A 25412-nucleotide genomic window follows, 5' to 3' on the forward strand; every position below is an offset into this window, starting at 1 on the left:
TCCTTCGTGAAATGCAGTTTTGGAGTCCCTGCCAGCAGTGGTGATGATGATGGTGAGATGGCAGTGGTGGTGATGACTGCCTCCCTGGCTTTTCGAAGTGGGTCAGACATCGGTCCCCCTCATTTAGGGAGCTGGTCTTGTGTAGAGGAAGGGTCACTGGGCTGGGATTCAGATATTTAGCTCTGTTCCTGCCTCGGGTGGGTCACGTAGTCTCTCTCAACCTTAGTATCTTCAGATGTAAAAGGGGGACGGGTGACAATATGTACCTCTCAGGATGGTGATAACATTCAAACCAAATGACTTGTGCAGAGTTAATGGAATGCAGAGTGGTGCTTAATAAAAGTTACGGCTCTTGTTCTTTCTTGCGTGACCATGGTTCCTGTGCCTTAGGAAAGGAAGTAGAAAGGCGCATCCAGCCCCTCCCAGCGGGACCTCAGCCCCCTCTGGCCTTTGCCTCCTGTCTCCTCCCCTTCTCCTGCTGTGATCCAGCCCTAGAAAGCAACACTGCCTTCTCTACACACACCTGCCCTCAGCATGGCATGCCCTTTTCGCACCCTTTGCCTGTCAAACGTCTTCTTTGTCTCCAGGGCCCAGGCAAGTGCCACCTCTTGCAGGGAGCTTTTCTGACACTGCCAAGGAGAGCTCACAGCTCCGTCTCTCCTGTTCCCCCCAGCCCTGTCACTCTGCCCTCCCTTGAACACATCCAGTGCTCAGCCTTGGGTTACAGTGCAGACCTGTGTCCTTGACTGTAAGCTTTAGAGCCCGTGACCTTGTCTGTTACAATCTCATACGATCCTCAACACTGAGCATGGGTTCACACACACAAAAATCACCTAACTGGGTGGAACTGAATTAATTTGACTGATGGAGACTCAGGCAGCAGCTCCGTCACCTTGTCGGTGGCTCCAGGCAAGGGCTGTGAGTGGGCATGGGGACTGAAAGGTCTGTAGCTGAGCAGGCGCTGTCCCAGACACGTCAGAAAGGAACAGGTTGTTTGGGGTGGATGTTTTTATTTTTTATTATTTTTTTTTAATTTGCTTTTTAATTGGAGTAAAAGTGAAAGAAAGTAAAGTCGCTCAGTGGTGTCTGACTCTTTGCGACCCCATGGACTGTAACCCACCAGGCTCCTCCATCCATGGAATTTTCCAGGCAAGAATACTAGAGTGGGTTGCCATTTCCTTCTCCAGGGGATCTTCCTGACCCAGGGATTGAACCTGGGTCGTCTCTGCATCGCAGGCAGACGCTTTACCGTCTGAGCCATAATTGGAGGATAATCGTTTTATAACATGTTAGTTTCTGATGTCACAATGTGAATCAGTTGTAAGTATCCGTATAGCCCCTCCCTCTGCCCCCTCCCACCCGCCCCCATCGCACCCAGCGAGGTCAGTGCAGAGCAGCAGGCCGAGCTCCCCGTGCTAACAGCACCTCCCACTAGAGCTCTGTCTGACGCGTGGAAGTAGAAAGATGCCAGTGCTACTCTCTCAGTTCGCCCCACCCTCTCCTTCCCCCCTTGTGCCTACAAGTCTGTTCTCTATATCTGTCTATGCTTCTCTTCCTCCCCTGCAAACAGGTTCATCAGTACCGTTTTGGGCAGATGGTTTTGCAGCTGATGTCAAAAGGACCCTCAGTTCAGCTACGGAGCAGCCGTGCCCACCGCCTCTGGTAGCTGGTCCACTGCAGCCGGGCTGCTCTGAGGAGCTGGACAGGGGTAGCTAGCCCTGCCTGATAGTGAAGTTAGGGACCCTTCTCTTGGGCCTGGGTCAGCCCTGGCTCCATGGCTCTTCTTGCCCCGGGCTCACCCCTCCACTCCAGCCTCACTCCAGCCAGTGAGTGGCCTCCAAGACAAACCTTGCCTACGATCACACAGCTTCAGACCCTCTGATGGGCGAAGCCATTGCTAGAGCCTGCCCCGGAGGCCTTCCCGGCTCCAGCCCTGCGTCCTTCACAGCCTCCAGGCTCCCAGTGTCCGCTGTTCTGCTGCTGCCCGCATTTCTGAGGGCAAGGCTGCATTTCAGACTTCCTGCCATGGATCTTTTTGTTTTGAAAACATTACGCTCACTTGAAATCTTGCTTGGAGCCTGCTTCGCCTAGTTCCATCGGGGTAGAACTGACCCCTCCCTGTCTAGATCCCCCTGTGGATCACAGACTGTCCCATCCTACCTGTAACACTTTGTACCTTAGAATACAGGGAGCACGGCTCATGAACCATCGTTAGCAGTGGACTTTATAAAAAACAGTGTGTGCTCTTCAGGACTGACACACAGGTCCTGAGTGGCCCTGAGAAACGCTATCCCTTAGAATGCTCACAATAGCCCTGGAAGGTGAGTATAAGGATCTCCCTTTGCAGATGAAGAAGCTGAGGCTCAGAGAGGTTAATTAACTTGCTCTGTGTCACACAGCTCTTCTGGGTCAGAGCTGAGTCAGGCCCCTGCTAGCTCCATCTTCCCAGCTACCGGTTCTGGTCTGGGTCTGACACACACAGGAGGCAGTCAGTAACTGCCTGCTGATGAAAGAACGAGCATGAAGCTACTAAATGGGAAAAAACGATGTGTCAAGGAGGGCTAGCTTGCTTGCTTTTTAAAAATAAAAGAGGCTTTCTCTTATAGTTCTATGGACATGGTTGAAAAGAAGTGATGGTGTCATGCAGCATCTTAGATTGTTTTCGGACTGTCCACATTTTTAAGCAGATCATAAGACCATCATTATCTCTGCTGTACGGCATGGAAAACTACCTCACTCTGAAAGCAGCTTGATGTTGAATGTCCCCAGCTAGTGGACAACAAAGAGAGGGTGCACAGAGAAAGACACAGCTGGTCTTTGGAAAGCCAGTTAAGGCACTGGGTGTTATTCTTTACCCCACCCAACCATGGTGAGTTGTTAGGTTGTGTAGGCAGAGTCCCTGTGGCTAGAGTCCAATTTTCTGTCCTGAATTGCTTCATGCCTAAAATGCTTTGCTTTTGTTATTCCCCACCAAAGAGAAAAAAAAGAAAGGCAATCCAACCAAGAGGGAGTGAGGAAGAACAGAAACTTTGAAACACCCAGAAGAAAGCTCAAGTGAGCCTGTTTCAAAGACATAATCAGCAGCAGAAGTCCAGGAAAAAAAAAAAATCCATGCACAACCGTGGTAAGGTTGGAAAGTACAGACCACAATCCTCGGGGTAGAGCCCCTCCTTGCTCATACGTCTGGGAGCAACATGACCAGCTTAGCTTGGATCAACAGGCTCCATGTTTGAAGAGGAGATACTTAAGGCTCTAAAAGCATCTCTGAGTGAGGGTCTCTGGGACCCCTTGAGCAGGGGCAGCAGGGACTCCCAGAAAGGAGGTGTGACCCTGAACCTTCACCATCCCTGCTTGGTGGAGTCCCTGGTGCCCTTTCCCTTGTGGGTTCTGACCCACTCAGGCTTAGAGTCCATCTGGATATAATAGAAACCCTGGCCCTCCTAGTCAGGGGGGCCTGGAAGTTCACTGAAGTTTTTCCAGCCACAGAGTCCTTAGGGCTGACTGTGGATGCCCACTGTCCTCTCTCGTCCACAAGATGATGGCCCAGCACACAGCTTGGGCTTCTGCCCCAGCTTCCTATTCTGGCCCATGGTTCCCACCTGGGACTGGATGATAGTTCTGAAGCTCAGTGAGCTTGGCTGCCAGACCTGAACCCCACCGTACTCACCCCAGCTGTCTGGGGACCTGTATGAGCAGGCAGACACCCATCATTAATAACAATGAATAATTATTATTGACAACTAAGAATTATGGTGATTCCTTAAATAACAGTTCTTATGGTTAGTAAACTAGTGATTTAACCATGATTTCCAGGCCAGACTGTCTGGGTTCAAAATTCTGGCTCCATTATTTATTGTGTGACTTTGGGCAATTTTTGGGCTTCCCTGGTAACTCAGCTGGTAAAGAATCCACCTGTAATGAAGAAGACCAGGTTTGATTCCTGAGTCAGGAAGATCCATCCCCTGGAGAAGGGATAGACTACCCACTCCAGTATTCTGGGGCTTCCCTGGTGGCTCAGATGGTAAAGAATCCTCCTGCCATGTGAGGTTTGGTCCCTGGGTTGGGAAGATCCCCTGGAGAAGGGAACGGCTACCCACTGCAATATTCTGGCTTGGAGAATTCCATGGACAGAGGAGCCTCCTAGGCTATAGTCCATGGGGTTGCAAAAAGTCAGACAGGGCTGAGTTTCACTTTCATTGGCCTCTTAATACTGCAGAGAAAGATAATTTTTCCTACTTCACAGAACTGTTTATGAGGGTTAAATGAGTTAATATTTGTAGAGTGTTTAGGACAATGCCTAGCTCACTGTAACTACCACATTGCTGACTAAAATTACAATAGTAGCAATAATAATCCTGTTCACCAACAATTTGTGGACCCTTTGCTACATGACAGGCACATAAGCACTGCAGCAACCCAAGATGTGGGGCCTTTTTGTATCCCTGCATTTCAGACACAGAGGCCTGGGGAGGCTAAGGATACAGCCCAGTGTCACCAACTGGGAGGAAACAGAGCCAGAGGTCAAAGCCAGACTCTGGTTTTGGAACCAGTGCTTCTGAACAACCTTTAATAAGGACTTACTGAGCTCCCATAAGTTTCCCAATCACTCCTCTTTGAATCTCTAGATGGAGACCGGCACTTCTGATAGAGGAATGTTCAAGAAACGCAATCTCATAGCAGCAAGGAGGCTCGAAGACACTGGTGGGATGAGGCTTCAGATGCTGGTGGGGCCGAGACCATGGCATTTTGGTCTTGTCTCCCCAGCTGAAGCCCAGTCTCCCCCAGGACAGGAGACAAGCCCTTCTCCTTGTTACTCTGTGGCTCCTTGAGAATGGATGGACGTCTGACCCCTCCGCAGCACACTGCAGCTAGACCTTGATCTACAGCTGCTTCACCCAGGATGCCAGTGGCCGGAGCTGACCGGAGTCCACTAGCACTGTGCATTAGCTGATGGCAATGCCCAAGGTTTGCTCTGTGATGAGCTTGCTATTGTTCAGTTGCTAAGTCGTGTCCAACTCTTTGTGGCCCCGTGGACTGCAGCCAGGCTTCCCTGTCTTTCAGTGTCTTCTGGGCTTTGCTCAAGCTCATGTCCATTCAGTTGGTGATGCCATCCAGACATCTCATTCTCTTTCACCCCCTTCTCCTCCTGCCTTCAGTCTTTCTCAGCATCAAGGTCTTTTCCAGTGAGTTAGCTTTGACCATTGGGTGGTCAAAGTATTGGAGCTTTAGCTTCAGCATCAGTCCTTCCAATGACTATTCAGGGTTGATTTCCTTTTGGATTGGCTTGTTTGATCTCTCGCTGTTCAGGGGACTCTCAAGTGTCTTCTCCAACACCACAGTTTGAAAGCATCAGTTCTTTGGCACTCAGCCTTCTTTATGGTCCAACTCTCACATCCATACATGACTACTAGAAAAACCATAGCTTTGACCAGATGAACCTTTGTTGGCAAAGTAATGTCTCCCAGCTTTTTAATATATTATCTAGGTTGGTCATAGCTTTTCTTCCAAGAGCAAGTGTCTTTTAATTTCATGGCTGCAGCCACCATCTGCAGTGATTTTGGAGCCCAAGGAAATAAAATGTGTCAGTGTTTCTACTTTTGCCGCATCTATTTGCCATGAAGTAATGGGACTGGATTCCAAAAAATAATCTTAGGTTTTTTTTGTGCATATGCTAAGTCGCTTCAGTCATGTCCAACTCTTTGCGACCCCATGGACTGTAGCCTGCTGGGCTTCTTTATCTTAATGTTGAGTTTTAAGCTAGCTTTTTTACTCTCCTCCTTCACCCTTACCAAGAGGCTCTTTAGTTCCTCTTTGATTTCTGTCATTAGAGTGGTATCACCTGCATATCTGATGAACTTGAGAGTTTAAATTCAGCCAAGGAGGGGATGCCTCCACACCCTAGCCTGATTTCAGACTTCCATTGGCGAGGCCTTACAGGAAAGGGGAGAAGGTGTATACTTTCACCAGATTCAGCGCACAGAATGCTGGACTGAGTGCAAGGCAGGCTTAGGGAGCAGGGTGGAGTTGTGGTTACAGGAGAGTCAAGGTTCTCTGACCTACAATTCTGACCTGTGATGACCTACTTTTTGAGGGTTTTAATTTTAGTAACCTGAAATACTCGTAAAGGTAGGTATTGATCTATAGAGGGAAAACCATCAAGTCAATTGTGCCAGATAATGCAAATTTATTTTTAAATGTTAGACAGTAGAAAAGGCAGTGAATTAGTCATAATTACTATGTAATTTGACTTGAAATCCATTTAAGAGACATGCATTGAGTGTGGGCAAAGCACTAAGTGGAAAAGAGGGAAGGGAGCTACAAAGAAGCCCCAAGATGTGAACTTTGCTTCCAGACCCTTCCACCTCAGTGATCTTGTGGTTGGCAAAGCCACGGCTTCATTTATTTTTTTTTTTTTAACATGGAAAGAGATGAGACAGTCCTTCATGATTAGGCTTAATTCAGCCAGAGACTTTGCCCTTAAAAACAGGCCTGGTTTTTATGTCATCTGCTTTCTGTATGAAAAACCACATTAGTTTATTCATTAAAACCTAGAGTTGATTGTCTGGTCCTTGGAATAGACAGGTTATTTGATTTTTTTTTTTTTTTCTTAAGAAGAAAATGAATGCGGTATTTGTTTAGGGCCTGCTCTGCTGGGTACCATGCTGAGCTCTGAGGGGATGGTGCTGGGCAGAGTCCTGATCCCTGCCCTTGGGGAACCTGCAATGTGGGGCTCATGCAACAAAGTGTCCCAGACAGCACTTGGTTACAGACCTGAGATGTGCCACAACGGAAATCTCCAGTAAACAGCCAGAGGAGCTCACTTGGTCTGGCAGTTCGGGGCTGCTCTGAGGAGATGGTGTTTAAGCCGAGAGTGGGGCAGGATGGCTTTGGATTAGGCAGCCACGAGGAGAGCAAGCAAGTTTCCAGGCAGAGGACCAGCATGTCCAGGGTCTCAGGTTGGGAGGAAGAGGACCTAAGAGGAAGCCAGTGTGCAGACAGCAGAGATGGGGTGGGTGGATGTTCTGAGAAACCAAGCATTGTAGAAACTGGGTTCTAGAAGCAGCCTTTCAGGGCTGCTTGTGGACTTTGGATTTGACCTTCAAAGGAAGAGGGAGCTGTCAAAGGGTTTCAGACAGGGGAGATGATTTCATGAGTATTATTTAAAATTCCCTCTAGCTTCTGGATCGTGAGAGGATTGCAGCAGAGGATGTGGGGAGACCAGTTAGGAGATGACTTCAGGTGTCCAGGTGAGACATGGTGGTGGCCTGGTAAGGGTTAGAGGTGCTGGAGAGGAAGAAAACCCCTTTAAGAAGTGTCTGCTTAGGAAGTAGGACAGACAGGGCTTGGTAACTCACTGCCTGCGGGTAGTAAGGCACAGCGGGTGTCAAGGCAGCGCTCTAGGCTTCTGGTGGGGCAACTGCTAGGTGGTAGTGCCATTTACTGTGATTGAATGTGCTGGAAGAAAGCTAAAAAAAAAAAAAAATGCTCAAAGCCAAACACTAGGAGACTGTTAGGTCACAAGAAAGAGTCTAACACTGACCAAGAAGTGGGGAAAGGACAGTAAACTTGCAGTTCCCCAAAGCGTAAGTGCAAATGGCCAAGAAATAGACAAAGATACTCAACTGGTATTCAAAAGCTGTAGAATAAAATAGGAAGGCTACGTTTACCTGTCACACTGACAAGGGTAAAAAAAGAGCACCCCGATGCCTAATGCCGAGGGTGCAAGGGACTCGCATGCTGGTATACTGCTGGTAGAGGTTGAAAGTGATATGTGTCTTGGGTGTGTTGGTGAGCGTGGGGTAAATTTTGATTTTTTACTGTTAAAAAATATCCCATAAGTACTTAACAACCACACTAAGATATATGTGCAGAGATATTATTTACAGCAGTGAAAAATTGCAAACATCCCAGATGTCCATACATTGAAAGTTAATTACACATCTATGTAATTGTTTAAAGAGTAGATTAAAATTAGTGTGTGTAAAGCGATCCATTGTGTAAACTATCTGGATGTGTATCTATGTGAATAGCTGTGCATGTGGGTACATATACCAAGTGGTTTAGAAGGAAATCTAAAATCATATTGCTAGTGATAGATGAGTTTTTGCTGTATTTGGGTAAATAGGGAAAATGATACTTTAAAGGAAGAGAAGACAATAACTGTAGCGTATTGTAGTTAAAGTGTTGCCATAAGGAAACCCATGGAAGGGAGTAACTAATTCTGACGGGGTTGGTGGAAGCAGGCTTCGCAGAAGAGGTGTCATTGGACTGAGAATGAATAATCAGGCCTACGTTTGTCTTCCGATTTCTACACAGCTTTGTAGCTCGTATTCAAAAGAAATAGGGAACTCCCCAGAAAGAAAAACACTGATCTGGTTCTGCAAACCTTTCTGTCTGTTTCCTCCCTGGTCATAAAAAATTCATGCCAATTAATTTAAAACCCGATGACAGGGAACGGCAGCTTAAAGACTCAACAACAGCTTCAATCGGTGTCCGATACGGTCACTGTGCCGCTGTCTCCCCCTCCCCGACTCGGTTGGATTTTATCCTCATTTGCAGCAGCAATGGCATCCCTGGATCCTTTGTTGTCAGCTCTATTTCCTTGGTTACTATCGTGGATCTTTGAATAAGGAATTGCTTTCACTTCACATGTTCTAAACTTGGTTTTAGAAATTATGCAGCTTCCTACCAGAGGGTCCTTTTGGGAGCTTAAATATGCCTCGATAGGTCTAGTTACTTTGTGAAAAACTGGTGACCTAACAGAACAGGATGACCCTGCCTTGGTTTGCAAACAGAATGTAATTGGTGGCCTTATGACATGGAATTGAAAACGAGGGGTCTGAGGAAGGCCAGAAGGGAAACTGAATACACCCACGGAGCCCAGAGTCAGGAGTAGGCCATGAGGGCCCCAGTCCTCGGGTCCTTCAGTTACCAGCTGTGTGACCTCCAACAGCTTTCCTGACACATAATAAGCATCAGGTGTTTTTCCTGTTTCAGATTTGAAATAGGATGGTCTTAGATTCCAAGGTCTGGCCACAGCAAAGTGAGGGAATTGAAAACAGCCTTTCTAACATAAAGCGGGAATCCTGCTGGGAGGAGGGTAGACATGGATAAGCATTTAAAATTTCAAACATCAACTATTTTAATGACAATTAGAAAAAAGTATGGGCTTCCCTGGTGGCTCGGACGGTTAGAAATCAGCCCACAATGTGGAAGACCCAGGTTCGAACCCTGTTTCAGGAAGATCCCCTGGAATAGGAAATGGCCACCCACTCCAGTATTCTTGCCTGGAGAATTCCATGGACAGAGGAACTTGGAGGGCTACAGTCCACAGATTCGCAAGAAGTCAGACACAGCTAAGTGACTAACACATTCGCACACACACAGAAAAAAGCATGAAACTGTGCATCAAACCTATGACTGCATAGGTATTTGTACAAAGCATGACTGTGATTAAAATTTCCCTTAAATTGTTAACAACTTCCTTTTTTGCAATTATAGAATCCATCCTAATTGAAAGGTGGTCTTCCACTGGGCTATAGAGAAAAGACGAAGAAACAAAGAACTCAGAAATGTTTAAAAAATTGTACTGGAGTGTAATTGATTTACCACGATGTGTTAGTTTCAGGTGTACGGCAGAGTGGATCTGTTACACATGTACACAGACACTCTTTCTTATATTCTTTTCCTATATAAGTTTTTAGAGAGCATTGAGTACAGTTCCCTGCGCTGTCCTGTGGGTCTGTATTAGTTGTCTATTTTATATATAGTACTATGAGATGACCTTCCCTTGTAGCTCAGTCGGTAAAGAATCTGCCTGCAGTGCAGGAGACCTGGGTTCAATCCCTGGGTTGGGTAGATCCCCTGGAGAAGGAAATGGAAACCCATTCCAGTATCCTTGCCTGGAAAATCTCATGGACAGAGGAGCCTGATGGGCTGCAGTCCAAGGGGTCATAAAGAGTCGGGCATGACTGAGCGACTAACACTTACTTAGTGTGAGAAGCTTTTTTTAAAAAATCCATTTAACATAGAGTTAAGTAAAATATGTGAATCGATTTGGAAACATTAGTATGTGGTAGTAGAGGTGAGACACTGATGTGGTAAAAATCGAGAAAGAGGTTCCAATGTGACTGCAGCAGGCCTTGGACAGATGGCCAAACCTCCCTGCATTACCGTTCTCTCACCTGTAATATCTCCCAGGGTGGTCATGAGGATCATAAGATAATACCCATAAATATCACTGGCTCACTATCTGTCACATAGTAGGGACTCAAATATATGAGTTTCTTTCCCTTTTCCTTAGCCTCACCTTTCTAAATTGAAAGTGATCTCTGAGGGATCACTGCTCCAGTGCTTTCAATGCAGGGGGCTTGGGTCATTCCCTGGTCTGGGAACTAAGACCTACATGCACTGCAGGGTGGCCAAAAAAAATAAAATGACAATGAAAGTGGTCTCTGAGATTGACCAGACTGCCTCCCTTACTCTCCAGGTGATGTAATTGAACCCCGACTGGGGAAATCCCAGCTGCTAAAGTCACGTGCTCCTAACTCCACTGGTCTCAGGTGTGTGCAATGCCTGGAAGATATGACCACAGGCCTGAAAGGTCTTTGGGAAACTGACAAAAGCATGGGAACGCAAATGAGTTCATTGCACAGGCAGCAGTCATGGTGGTGGGGAAGGGGTTGGGTACTACATCTTCATAGCCCCTGCTTTGCAAAATGGTAAACTCTGTAATGATAAACTCTATACCAGCAAAGGTCCATATAGTCGAATGTATGGTTTTGCCCATCATCATGTATGGATGTGAGAGTTGGAAACCATAAGGAAAGCCAAGCATCAAAGAATTGATGCTTTTGAACTGTGGTGTTGGAGAAGACTCTTGAGAGTCCCTTGGACTGCAAGGAGATCCAACCAGTCCATCCTAAAGGAAATCAGTCCTGAATATTCCTTGGAAGGACTGATGCTGAAGCTGAAACTCCAGTACTTTGGCCACCTGATATGAAGAACCGACTCATTGGAAAAGACCCTGATGCTGGGAAAGATTGAAGGTGGGAGGAGCAGGGGATGACAGAGGATGAGATGGTTGGGTGGCATCACCAACTCAATGGACATGAGTCTGAGTAAGCTCCAGGAGTGGACAGGGAAGCCTGGCATGCTGCAGTCCATGGGGTCATGAGTTGGACACGGCTGAGTGACTGAACTGAACTGAACTGAAACTCTCTGTAGAGAGGGAAAAAACATGGAAAAATACCCCCAAATGTTGGGAGTGTATTAATATAGTAGCATTTTTCTTTGCTCTGTTTCTCCTGGTATTCATGATTGCTTGCATTTTGACATCTATGAAAAATAAAAATAAGTGCCAAAATATTAGAAAGCTGAGTTTTCTGTACTGCAAGTTGGGAGATGTTGATGCACTTCTTAGCCTGTAACTATTATCACACTTCATTTTTTGACTATCACACTTCAGTTTTGAAATTCTCTTCCAGCTCCTAATCATTAGCAATTTCCCCAGTTACATGGGATCATATGTGGTTTGTAACCAATACTGTGTATAAAAACCTGTGATGCCTTTTAGTCCAGTGGTCTCAAGGGATTAATTGTGATCATCTTCTTGTTTTGCAGATGGAAAAACTGAGAATCAGAGAGGGCTAGTGATCTCTTGGACACTTGGTCAATAGGTAAGTGACAATGCTGAAAGTGAGCCTGAAATAAGATCCATGTCTAGTCTCCGTGATACAATCTCTGCAGGCCCGTCTCCCCAATCTGGCGATTTTTCTGATTTGCTCAATTCAAGTTAGGAAATGAGATGAGTTGGTCTGAGGCATTTGGGTATTATTTGCACTTGTGGTTTCTGTTTGTTCCCACTGTTGAGTTGGAATGTTTAGCAAGTAGCTGTATGAAGGCTTCTTAAGCGTCTCCTGGCCCATCCTGGGAATGACAGTGATCTTGGGTGGCCTTGGCCTGCAGTGGCTTGAAGCACAGTTTCAGTTCCGACCAGAGATTGAGGTCGGGCCACGGCACGGAGAGCTCTGAATCCTAGTCCCTAGAGCAGCAGGGACTGTGGCCCATCAGCTGGGTAGAAATGAATTTCCACATGGAGAGGGAAAGCAGTGAGGCAAGTAAAGTCTTTATTACAAGGAGCAAGAGGATGGTACATGTGGACAGATACACAGGCAGGCTCAGAGAGATTTGCTGAGCTGCGCCCTGGTGGTGGTTTGAATCACTTTTATGCGGCATGTCTTCCTGGTTTCCTTTGGCCCATCATTTTGCTTTGCCTGGTTCTGAGTCTGCATTTGGTGTGTCTCAGGGTCCTCCAGCGTGTGCGTGCCCATCTCTTAACCAAGATGGATTCTAGCAAAGAGGCTTCTGAGCATTTGATATCACTTACTCTGAGGTGATACCCCCCTCTCTTTTGACCTCCAAGGAGCCTTTCTGCACACATGTAGTTGGGAAGGTCTCCTTGATCTCAGGAATGAGGAGTATGTGGTCTTTTATCTGGGCAGGGCCCAGCCTCCCCCATCTTCCTCCTTTTATGGAGTTTCTGCTATTGAGGAGTTTTTGTCCACAGGGGAAAAGCTGTGCAGCCTGGAGCCCACCCGTCTCCTGCCTCAGTAGGGTGGGTTAAAACCTGGCCCCTGCTGTGTGCCTAATGGGGCATCACTGCCCCTTCTTCAACACACCCAAGAGTTTGGTTTGTGGAGAACAGAGAGCGTTGCACTACGGGTGTCAGGAGGTCGGGGTTCCTGTCACACAGCGAGCTGCTCTGAGACCTTGAACGAACCACTTAACTCAGGGATACATTCTTTTTCAGACTGTTTTTTTCCCCAGAATGTGTGGTGCTGGCCTCTGTGCCAGGCACTGAGGCTAACAACATAAATACGACACAAGCTTTGCCCGGGAGGCACTCACAGCCCAATTTATGAGCTCCTCCATTTCCTCATTACTGTCTGATCATGAGAATTTCTAACATCTGCTTTGGAGTTTACAATCTCTAGGGCATTTTGTGATCTTCCCCGAAACACCATAAGATGGAAAGAAGTTGTTATTGCCATTTTGCCAAGGAGAAAACTATAGTGAGGCTTAGAGCTGCCTTTGAATCAAGATATACTAGCTCCCAAGTGGGGGCTAAAATGTTGGGGAGATCAGCAACCACAGGGAACCTACCCTGGTGGAGAGATCCTTCAATGCAAGGAGTACTTTCCTGCATCTATCTGGATATTCCAGAAAGCAGTATCTTCTCTGATTGAGAGTGAGTCAGCCTTGGGCTCTAGGTCTGCTGATAATCAGAGGAAGATATGCTGCACTCCCAGAGTCGCCTCCTTCAACAGATTGAGATTCAGCATATCAGGGCAAGCCTGCCATGGTCCAGAGGGGTGCAGCACCCACTCTTCTGCGGGACCGTCCTGAGTGCTGTTGCCTCCCACCAAAGCTTAATGATCCTGGGAGCTTCTGCTTTTGCAGAGTTGCCTGGCCTCGGGCAAGACATGGAGACTTGATAGGGATTAGAGGCTGCGCTGTTTGTTTGTGGGCATGACAGCTTCTGGAGCTGGAAGCTCTTGGACTCCCTCACAGTCTGGAATTTCAAAGAGTCCGTGAATCACCTCAGAGACTGGGCCTGGCTTTTCTGTTTGACAGTGTGTGTGTACATTGTGAATTGTGGCCGTCTTTGATGAAGACGTATGTGTGTGATGTCTGGGAGGTGCAGGATTTGTAGCCAATGTGTGCGTGCCCGGGTGGGGCGTGGGGTTCTTAAGAACACGTGTGTGCATGTGTGTGTGCGTGCACGTGTGTATGTGTTTTAATCTCTAGGAAGCAATTCTCATATGAAGAAAAGAAAACAGTTACGGGTATAATTTTTCAACAGGACTCAGAAATGGGCTTTTAATAAGCATCATTGAACTCTTTGATTACAAGGGGAGGCCAGCCGTGCTTTCATCCTGGCTTAGATCACACAGCTCTCCCTGACTGTGTTCTTGGGGGTCAGATGAAAAGTCCTACTATTCATACTGGTCTCTCCAAAGCCCCCCCTCCCCTCTCTTGCTCTCCCCGGCCCCTGCCCCTACCCGTGCTTTCTGATCTCTCCGCTTGGACCTCGACGCAGACAGGGCTGGTGTCAGGACTGACAGATGATAGCCGCGGGTACTCCTGGAATCTGAGCGTCCCGTGTCTCGCCCTGTCCCAGCAGGCAACTTTAGAGTCTTTGTCTAGAAGGTGCTCTGAGGCCAGAGATCGGGGGCCCCTTCCTTCCCCCCAGGGTCACTTACAGCCACTGCCACCCAGCAGGACTGTGAGTGCGTACAGACCCTTTCCTGCATGGATTGGGTTTCCCCTTGTCTGACATGGGAGGATGAGAAGCTGTGCTGAAAGACAGGTTTCTCTCTGAACTGAAAGCACTCGGCCAGGTCTCCAAAGGAAGCTGGTTCCCAGAGCGATTATCTTTCCTGAACTGAGAGCAAGGTGCTCCGTTGACAGGAAGCCCAGTAGGTTTAGCAACAGGCTTATCAGGCTGTGTTGCAGGAATGTTCATTCGTGTCAACAGGTCTGGGTTTGTGCAATTCTGTTTTTCTCTGTGCATGGGCTCCGTTCTGGGACTGGTGTGTTCTGGTTTGCCTGGGTCCTTCCCAGAGGCAGTCCCGCCCATAGGGCGTGGAGTTCTGCTTCAGCCGTCACCCCAGGGGACCCAGCCTGGGGGTACCTGGCCTGGGGCTGAGTGTGCAGTGTTTGTGGTCTACATAGCAGCCACTGGCTCCAGGCAGCAGACTGGTCCTTGGTGGGGTATTCATGCTTCAATTAATATATCAGGCCCTCATTAGAGTTCTCTTACTGCACCAACTATTCAGTTTCTCTGTGCCTTGGTTGGTCTTAGAGGGTCTGCCTTGTCTGAAATAGTTCTTATAGGGTCTTGGGCCTCCCTGGTGGCTGAGATGGTACAGAATCTGCCTGCAGTGTGAGTAGACCTGGGTTCAATCCCTGGGTTGGGAAGATCCCCTGAAATAGGGAATGGCTACCCACTCTAGTATTCTGGCCTGAAAAATCCCATGGACAGTGGAACCTGATGGGCTGCAATCCATGGGGTGGCAGAATCAGACATGACTGAGCAACTTAAACCACGTCCACACACACACTGAGTTCTTATCAGCAGCTTTTTTGCAGTGGCCAACCTCTGGTCCCTAAGGCCCCAGTCATTGGCTCAAAACTGGTTTCAAACCAGACGAACCACTGAGCATTAAAGTCCTGCTACACCTCCCAGGTGGGTGTGCTGCCTTGACCTTGAGGCTGACCCAGCCCGGCTTCCAGGGCTGCGGCCACAGCCATTCAGTGTCAGTTCTCCAAATACCCTGTCATTGCTTTCAGGGACATCCATTTCATTAAGAACCTGCTATGTGCAAAGCTCTGTGATAACATATTTGATATACTTTTCTAACTTTATACCCATTTTCCAGATGGGATAACTAAGTTTCAAAGACATTAATATACCTGTAATGTATAAGTAGTCAGAGATAATGCTAGGACTTGAGCCCAGGTGTTTGGATTAGAACAGAGAAACTCTATTTCTGTAAAGCATATAGCATGGAGTGGCTAGCAGAAAATGGTTGTCACCTATTAGTGATAGTTCTTTTAAAAGTAATTTTTTTGATAAAGCATTCACCACATTGTACCCTAATTGATGGTTCTTCTGTGGTCCTCTCCCACTGGACTGTAAGTTTCTTGAGAAGAGAAACTAGAGCCCCAGCCTCTAGCAAAGTACAGGATTTAGAGCAACTGATCAATAAATGTTTGAATGATTAACAATAGTCGGAATATTTCCTTGTGCTGATTGTTGGCTATGTGCCAGGCGAAGTGCCAAGTGCTCTGTATGTATATTATTTTGTTTAATTCTTAAAACAACCCTGTGAGATATATACTGTTATTATAATATTCATAATAAAGAAAGTAGAGGCTTGAAGAGCTTTGGGTAACCTTTCTAGGTTGCACAGTTGCTAAGTGGCAGAGCTGGGCACGGGACCCTGGCCAACTGCCACCTGTGATGTCGTGTCTCGTCCAGATGCTCTGGCCTTCCCCGGATGCCCCAGCAGCCCTCACAGCCGTAGCTGATGCCCAGGGCTCCTCCAGGGGCTTCTTGTGAAGCTGTCACTCAAATCCAGCGCCTGTTCATCCGAATCTGTGTGTGCTGTCCATCCAGAAGAGGCAAAGCTGGTGAAGGCTGGGGGGGCCACAGTCACTTGCGAAAGACAGCGTGAAGAGTCACTGATCAAATAGACAAGAAAAGGGTTTCCTTCCTGGAGAGTAAACCATCTGATTTATAAGACACAAGTAGGGGCGAAGTCAACATCAAAAGGTACAAGCTTCAGAGAACAGTGGTAAAGTGATTCAGCAGCATTTTCTAGGGGCATCTGTTAGGCTCGGCAAGGAAGCTGCTGCAAACTCCTGGCAGGGGGTGAGGTCAGGCGAGGGGAAAGGCCTTGGTGCCTTGATCCCCAGGGAGGGCTTTCCCTTCTGAGACCTTCCCACAAGACCTCATGAACCGATGATTTATTTCATCATGGGGAGTTCATCTTATGCAAGCCGAAGAAATGGTACTCCGCCTTCATTGCCACAAGATAATTGACCCTTTGTGACTCTGTTCAGAGGGGAGCAGGAGCATGTGCTTTTAGTGAACGTGAAAGAGTGGGGAGAAGGATTTGAGCTGGGAAAGAAAGGGGACTGCAGTCACCCTGGAGGCTGCCTGGGTGGGACTAGGATTCTGACTAGTCCCACTCGACTAGGGCCCACTTGGCATGAATCCAGGCATGTTCTGTGTCCTGGGACTCCAGGGAGTCCCAGGGAGGCACACTGGAGGTACACTGGGGCCTCATCTAAATGCTACGACAGAAGAGCTGCCTTGGGAGACCACACATGAACACTCCTTGGCCAAGAGAAAGGTAAGCAGCGTGATGACATGGTGACACACCAGTTAAAGCCTTCGTGGACATGGCTTTGGATGGCTGCGGGCTTCGCTCTTCTGAAGCCTGGCCCTGTGCACCCCGAAAGCAGTGGCGATACCAGCTCTTGCAGCTGGGGCTTGAGGGAACTTGGTCTTTTCCCCACGACAATGATTTTTAACCATGCTCTGCAGAGCCCGGGAGCTTTAGTGGAATCCTCTCTGAGACTTCCTCTGGAGACAGGCAGACGATTCCCCATTGGCTTCTGGAAGCCCGCGTTGCTCATCCTCCTCTCTCTGTTTGCTCATTGGGCTTCCTTGTTGCCAAGACCTGTGTTTGGCTGGATGCACTCCATGACCGCACCATTTGTTTTTCGGCCAACGTTTGCTCTCATTGGCCATTGTGTCTGTTCAGATTGGTTGCTGTCTGTGCCATATCCATTGTTAAATATTTTGAATGTCACTCCTGCTTGCAAGCGTCCCTTTTGTGCAGAGCCAGAATGCCCCATACCAGCTGCATCCCAACACAGACACATCGTGCCAGCCACCAGCCTGTGAACCATAGGCTTCACAGAACCAAAACAGTTTTGCTGTCTTTGAGAAGTGCTTGGCTGAGCTTCCTCATTCATCCTAGGGCCACAGAGTCACCTGAATGTCACCAGCCCACAGGGCCACATGAGGCTTGATGATTCATCGAGCCCTGCGCACGGCCACCAGAGCAGAAGGCCTGGTTTTGCTGCCATTGCAGACCCGGGAGCAGGAGCTGGGCTTTTTCATCCCAGGCCCTGGCAGATAGCAGGCTTTACTACCTGCCTGTGGATATGATTCCCAGACCCACTCAGCTGTGCCTTTCCGAACAGGCTGCTTTCTCAAATGAGCAGGATGTGCCAGCTTTTCTGGCAGAATTCCTTATGAACGCTTGTTCTTTCCTTTCCCCTTGTCTTGGGGGGTGGGGGGAAGAAAGGGAAAAGAAATGGCAGAAGAAATGTTCAATAAAAGTACATGCATTTGAGATGCAGGCAGACCACAGTTTATATCCAGGCTCTGCTCCTGATTAGCTGTTCGACCTTGGGGAAATCGCTCGATATTCTGGCCTCAGTTTCCCTTTATGTAAGGTGGGAATGTTAGGAAAAAATGACAACTACATTATTGTGTGCCTGGCAGAGTTGTAAGCATTTACCTGACCCCCTGGGGTAGGGAACCCTATCCTCTCCTCATCTTACAGATGAGGAAATTGACGCACATAGTGATGGAGTGACTTTTCCAAGGTCACACAGCTAAATGGCGAAGCCCATACTCAGACCTAGGAGGTCTGGCCGCAGAGTCTACCCTCCAGACTTCTCCAGCTCTCTCTCAGGGCTGTGCGAGAACCGAGTAGCTCCCAAGTAACGTGACTGGAGTTGAGGATGCTCTTTTTACAAGCTAATTTTCTTCTCTTATTCTGTGTCCAAGAGAAATAGAGGAAAAGAAATCTTTCCTTCCACCGAGTACTACTATGTGCTGGGTACTTCACAGTGTGCTTTGTATTTGTTATCTTATAATGTACTATTTCCCTTTTTATTAATAATATTGTTCCAGGTGTACAGATGAGGGGACAATAGAATGAGCAGCCCTGCCAGGTAGTGAGCTCCCCATCAGGGGAATGATACAAATAGGAACAAGATGGCCTTCGTCAGGGCTGTGGTGGGGATTCTAGCCTTGGATATTTGGATTTTTCTTTACAAGGTGCTTTTCATTGCTTGGTCCAGGATCTGATCAGTTCCCTGGGCTTTGACAAAGTAAAAAAAGAGTGGATCAGAGGAAGCCCCCTGAGCTGTTTCTAGTGTGTCAGTGTCTTCTAGAAATTATACACCGACCCTAAGCGAGCAGCAGAGGCCAGCGAGGCAGTTTTTGCCTGTGTCTGGAATTTATATGTTTGGGAATTAAGAAACCCAGATTCTAGTATAAGCTCTGCAGTTCTTTGGAAAATCATTTAACCTCTCTGTACCTTTTGTTCAAAAGAGATATAATAACTTTAAAGAGTTTCTATGTCTAAAGAGTAACACATGCCTGTAAGTTGAAAGTGTCATACCAATGAGATTTATTAGCATATACTGTCCCTCTTCCTGGCAACACCTTCAATTTTTATTCCAAAAAGTGAGTCAAGGGAAATGCTGTCTCTTCTAGGGCTAGAGGCCAGAAGGAAGAGAGACTGAAAAATGAGAGAAATAGAGCCAACTCATCATTTTTAGTTTAGAGAGCCTCCAAGCCTAAAGCAGAACCTCTAACATAGGTAAAAGAGGAAAGAATGGAGAACTTACCTCTGCGTTTCCTTGCAATCAAAGGGAAAAGGGAAAGCTGACGGATTATGTGTTCTCAGTGGCTAACACTGAGTCTCTGTTGAGCAGTAAGGAAGCACAAATGACAAGCTATTAGCTAGGCAGAGAGGCAGAGCTTGTGCAGGAGTGGCATGTATATAATGTATTAACTTGGCTTCTGGAACCAGACTCTGGGACAGAGATTTGCGTGCAGAAAGTTTACTAGGCTTGCCCTCGGGATCAACACCTGTCCAGGAGTAAGGGAAGTGAGACTGGATCAAGGGAGGAATTGGATGGCTTCCCTGGTAGCTCAGGTGGTAAAGAATCCGCCTGCAGTGCAGGAGACCTGGGTTCGATCCCTGGGTTGGGAAGATCCCCTGGAGAAGGAAAGGCCACCCACTCCAGTATTCTGGCCTGGAGAATTCCATGGACTGTACAGTCCGCAGAGTCGCAGAGTCAGACACGACTGAGCGACTTTCACCTTCACCTCACAGCAGTGGCATCGGCCGATCCCCCAGGGAGCTCTGGAGTTGGGATAGTCCTTCAGTTCCCTGCACTGAGTCAAGAGGAGTTGGCCTTACTGCCCTCAGCAGCAGCAGCAACTGGGCAGGGCACCTGGGTGAGGCAGCTCCCTTGGGCAGAGGACCGTTCCTGGAGACGGACTCCGCTGAGAGCTGTCAGCAGGCAGAACCAACAGTGCCCAGGGCTGGGGGACCAAGCGCCTCGTCCCGAGAGCTCCTTTGAGCAGCACATCACAGCATCCTCTGCATATGGCGTGCAGGCAGCCCTTTCCTTAAATCCCACTACACACATCACTCATTCAAACAGTTCAGATGTGGCCTCAGAATTTTTGCAGATACTGTACTCCGGATCAATGTTATCAACCAATTGGAATTGGCTTGTGTGAAGGAACCCGTAGCTCCCTTTGGCCCCTCCATCTGTAGGAGACATTCAGTGATTGTGTAGTAATGTGCCTCGTGTCATGATTGCTCTTTCAAGATTGGACATTAGGCAAACCTTAGACAAGTTCCCTGACATGATGAGTGGAGAATGTGATTTTTAAAATATGTTTTCATGTTATTCCCTTTGAACCCATTCCATTTATTTGAGCTCTGCCTTCCCTGGTGGCTCAGACAGTAGAGAATCTGCCTGCAATGCAGGAGACCTGGATTTGATCTCTGGGTCAGGAAGATCCCCTAGAGGAGGAAATGGCAACCCACTGCAGTATTCTTGCCTGGAGAACTCCACGGACAGAGGAGCCTGGTGGGCTACAGTCCATGGGGTCGCAGAGTCAGACACGACTGAGCGACAAGTGTTTTTATTTTGTTTTTCTTTTATTAAATGCAGTTTTCCCCATGATTCTTTTCCTTTTCTTCTCGTTCTCTTTTTAAGTTTAAGTTATTTTCCACTACATACTCTCCTGTCATCTCATCCTTTTTTATTTTGACTGTCATCCACTTCAGACATCCCTTCACCCAGGTCACTTGCCAAACCTGTCCATCAGATTCGCTTCTCTAGTATCCAGAAAGCAATAAATGATATCCATGCTTAGCCCATGAATAAACAGATGCTTGGAGAGGTTAAGATATTTTTTGAAGATGAGTCATCTTTCAAGAGACTGGGGGTGCTCTTTATCTCAAGTCTGTTAACTCCCAAAGTCTGTGTCCTTTTTTCTCCCCCTTTGAGATATGTGTCAAGGTGATCTCTGGATGACTCCAGGTTCTCCTATTTGAGTCTCGACTGGCTGAGAATTCTGCAGGCTTCAGTTGTTAATCCTGTTGGTCCTTCCAAACCTTTGCAGAGTGAGGGGAGCTGCCCTGCGCCACTGGGTGGGTGATGACCCTTCTGCTTTCCCTGAACAGGGTAACTAGACTGCTAGGGGCAGCCTGGCCTCTGGGCCCACTAGCTCTCCATGTCATTGAATTCTGGAGATGCTCCAATGGTGGGGAGCCTTTGGGATTATAAACTCACTGTCAGGGTTGATCTGATGGGGCAGACACTGAAGCCAACAAATGACTTGTTGTGACTCTTGATAAATGAGACTTCAGTCGGTCCAGCTGGCCACCTGCCGAAAGCCTGGCAGCATCACTGAGGACCCACCTGGGTCTCTGTGCCGAACGCTTATGCTCTGACCTGTCGTCCGCCTTCACAGAAAATGCATTTGGTAAAGGAAGATTTTTTTGCTTTTAACTGAGAGCTGGTTCCATCAGAACCGAAAGGCTGTGGTTAAAGAGCACCTATTCTGTGCCAGGTATGAAGCTCAGCCCTCGGAGAGACAAAACTGAAACCTGTGTCCCCACCCCCTTGCCCTTAATATGTGGGCCGGTGTTCTTAACGACTGTGTGAATAGAAGATGCGGGCCCCCGCCCACCTCCGGATGCTGGAAGGCCAGCTGAAGGGCTCTCACGGTCTGTTGCTTGATTCTGCCCTCCATCTGAGAGACCGCGACTCCTTTGTGCAGGGAGGACCTTCGCATCCTCAGAGTGAGTGGAAAGAGAGTCTGACTTGAGTCCTCACCCCTCTCTGTGATACAGGTTTTCTCTGTGATCTGGACCAGGCACTTGACCTCTCTGGGCCTCAGTGTCACCTCCATGTCACTGTAGAATGTAGCCACTGTAATGCCTCAAGTGTTGGGGAAGAGCCTTGTATAGTGCCCTGTACACAGTAGGCGCTCGGTAATGATATCATGTTTTCCGTCCTCACCCCTGCTTCCTTAGCAAGATCAGTGGAGAGGTTTCACTGGACACCAATGGCCTCGAGCAGGAGAGTTTCCTCTGGCAATGCTTCCAGTCTGCACTGGATGATCCAGGGTTGAAGGGATCTTTGGTCTCCATCTGATATCCTTTCTCACTGCACCCCAAGGGAGCAGGGCACACCTTCACTGCCTCCTACCAGCCCTGACTTGCAGAGAACTCCTTCATTTTCCGATTCGTCACCACCACTCCAGTATTCCTTCTGAGTGGGATGTCACCGAGATTGCTCAGAAGAAGAAGCAGTGATGGCAAGAAGAAGGGGTCCCTGTGCCAGGGGCTGGCTCTATGAAAACAGAACACTTTTTTGCCCTCTCTAAGACTTATGTCTTCTTGTTTATAATGTAGGGTAATAATACTTCCCTTGCGGGCATTGCCTGAGGATGGCATGTGGCAACACACATGAGAGCAGGTTTTGAAACGCACACGTGATTTGTGGTTAAGGATGGCGTCTTTCCTCATGAGTTTCCACCTCTTGGTCTGGCCCTTTCACCAACAGCTCCCAGTACAAGTTGCCAAATTATCTGGGCTATGCACATAACTCTCCAACAATCTGTTTATGGGAATTTTTACTATGATCCTTCCCAAAGAATTTGTTTTAGTTATTTATGCCTATCGACATGTCTAAACTCCAAGATATTTAAAGGCAAGGTCTGGTCTTAATTCGTCTTTATCTCCAGGAAGTAACAGATTGTGTCATCACTGTTTGAAGAAATGAAAGTTGATGAACACTGGGTATCTGTTACATATCCGCCCCGGGCATGTAAGGTCTCATGTAATCCTGCAGCAACTCTAGGAGGCTGATACTATTCCACTCTTGAGAAGAGGAAGTTGAGGCCCAGAGAGGTGAAGCCACTTACTCAAGAGCACACAGCCAGTAACTAGCAGAGTAGGGACACCACCTTCAGAGCCCTAGACTCCAAGGCTGGTCATCTCTATGCTGAGCTTGTGTGTTCACTCTCTCTCTCCTTTTCATATTTTACTGCACAAACATCATTAAAACAACAATAACAGGAAAAAAATAAAATTACCTTCCATTTCCCCACTTGTAGCAAGTGAGCTGTTTCCATTTTTCCACATCCCTGCTGTCTCTTTTTTGCATATATTCTTTTTTAATAACAGCATTATTAAGATAGAACTCACATGCCATAAAATTCACCCTTTTAAGTTGTACAATTCAGTTTTTATAGAATATTTACAGGGTTATGTAACCATCACCACTCTCTCATTTTAAAACGTTTTATTAACCCCAGAAGAAACCTCATCCTCATTAACAGTCACTCCGCAGTCTCTGCTCCCCCCACACCTAGCCCCTGGCAACAGTTAATCTACTTTCTCCCTAGCCATTGCCTATTATAGACACTTATATAAGTAGAACCATAGAATATGTTGCCGCTGTGTCTGGTTGATTGTACTTAGCATACCATTTTCAAGATTCATCCATGTACCAGTACTTCATACCTTTCTATGGCTAATAATACACACACACACACACACACACACACACACACACACACACACACACACCTCATTTTGTTTATTTGTTGGTTGATGGACATTTGGATCATTTCTACTTTTTTGCTATTATAAGTAATGCTGCTATGAACATTTGTATACAAATTTTTGTGTAAACGTATATTTTTAGCTCTTTGGGTTACATGCCTGTAAATCACATTGCTGGGTCATACTCTATGAGAAGTATATTCAGGAACTGCCAGTTCGTTTTCAAAAGTAACGACACCATTTTACAATCCCACCAGCAGTGTGTGAAGTTCCCAATTTTTTCACATCCTTTCCAATCCCTTTCATTCTCTCTCTCTCTCTCTTTAGCCATCCTCCCGGATTTGAAGAGATACCTCATTGTGCTTCATCTATGGACTCTCAGTCCTGTTTGGTTAGTCTCTGTGTCTATTCTGATGCCAATATCAGCCTTTGATGCTTCGATTACTGTAACTTCAGAATAAGTTTTGAAATGTTAGAAAGTGTATGTCCTTCAACTCTGTTCTTTTTAAAAACTACTTTGGATATTCTGTGTCTCTTGCATTTGTATATGAATTTTAGAATCCACTTGCCAATTATTTTTTTAAGTTACCTGGGTTTTCAATAGGGAATGCATTGAATCTGTAAATCAATTTGGGAGTATTGCCATCTAAATGATATTGGTAGCTCAGGCAGTAAAGAATCTGCCTTCAATGCAGAAGAACCAGGTTCAAAGACCTGGGTTCAATCCCTAGGTTGGGAAGATCCCCTGGAGGAGGGCATAGTAACCCACTCCAGTATTCCTGCCTGGAGAATCCCATGGACAGAGGAGCCTGGTGGGTTACAGTTCATAGGGTTGCAAAGAGTCAGACATGACTGAAGCTACTTAACACACAGACAGCATCTAAATGATATTAAGTCTTCCAATTCATAAATGTGGTGTATCTCTCCTTTTCTGTGGTATTGTAATATTCAGTATTATTATGCATATGACATATAAAGAATTCTTATACTTAATAAGAAGTCTTTTAAAAATCTATTCCTATTTGATTCTTTTAGATGTTTCAAATAGAATTATTTTCTTGATTTCATTTTTTGACTGCTCATAGCTAGTATATAGAAAACAAATGATTTTTGTACATTTATCTTATATCCTGCAGAAAGAACTTGTTTATTAGTTCTAACAGTTTTTGTGCATTTATTAGGATTTTCTATATATAATATTTTGTCATCTATAAGTAGAGTTTTATTTTTTCCCTTCCCTAAACTGGATGCTTTTTTTTTCTTTCCTTTTTCTTGACTAATTTCCCTGATTAGAGCCTCCAGTACAATATTGAATAGTAGTGGCGAGAGCATATACCTTGTCTTGTTTCTAATCTGAGGGGAAATATTTTCAACCTTTCACCATTAGGTATGACATTAACCGCAAGATCTTCAAAGATAGTCTTTGTCAAGTTGAAGATTCCTTGTATTCATTGTCTGCTGAGTATTTTTGTCATGGAAGGCTGCTGGATTTTGCCAAATGCTTTTCTGTGTCTATTGACCGGATTGTGAGATTTTTTTCCTTTATTCTCTGAATGTGGTGTATTACATTGATTGGTTTTATATGTTAAGCCAACTTTGCATTCTTAGGAAAACCCCACTTGATTATAATGTATAATTGTTTTCATATTTGTTGAGTTCAGTTCAATGGTATTTTATTGAGGAATCTTATATCTATAATCATAGTTGTGTTTTTTTTTTTCTTTTTCCTTGTGATATCTTTGACTGATTTTGGTGTCAGAGTCATGCTGACCTCATAAAATGAGCTGAGAAAAGCTGCTCACTCCATGTTTTCCAAGAGTTGATGAAGGATTTGTATTAATCTTGCCTTTTTTAAAAGAACTTTCAAAAGGCATGATGAGGACAAAACTTATGACAACTCACAGTTATGTCTGCTCACGTGCTTGTGTTGGATGAGTCTAT

General features: G+C 46.5%; 1 protein-coding gene across 1 annotated transcript in view; it reads left to right on the forward strand.

Annotated features, from left to right (window-relative positions):
• The window catches only part of TENM4 (teneurin transmembrane protein 4), a 682188-nt gene continuing 668397 nt past the window's right edge, over positions 11622-25412 (forward strand). The window contains exon 1 of the mRNA XM_018043333.1: positions 11622-11678. The gene's annotated coding sequence lies outside the window, so the exon portion shown is untranslated. The remainder of the gene's footprint in view (positions 11679-25412) is intronic.

The sequence above is a fragment of the Capra hircus genome, chromosome 29 (assembly GCF_001704415.2).
Source record: "Capra hircus breed San Clemente chromosome 29, ASM170441v1, whole genome shotgun sequence".
Lineage (NCBI taxonomy): Eukaryota > Metazoa > Chordata > Mammalia > Artiodactyla > Bovidae > Capra > Capra hircus.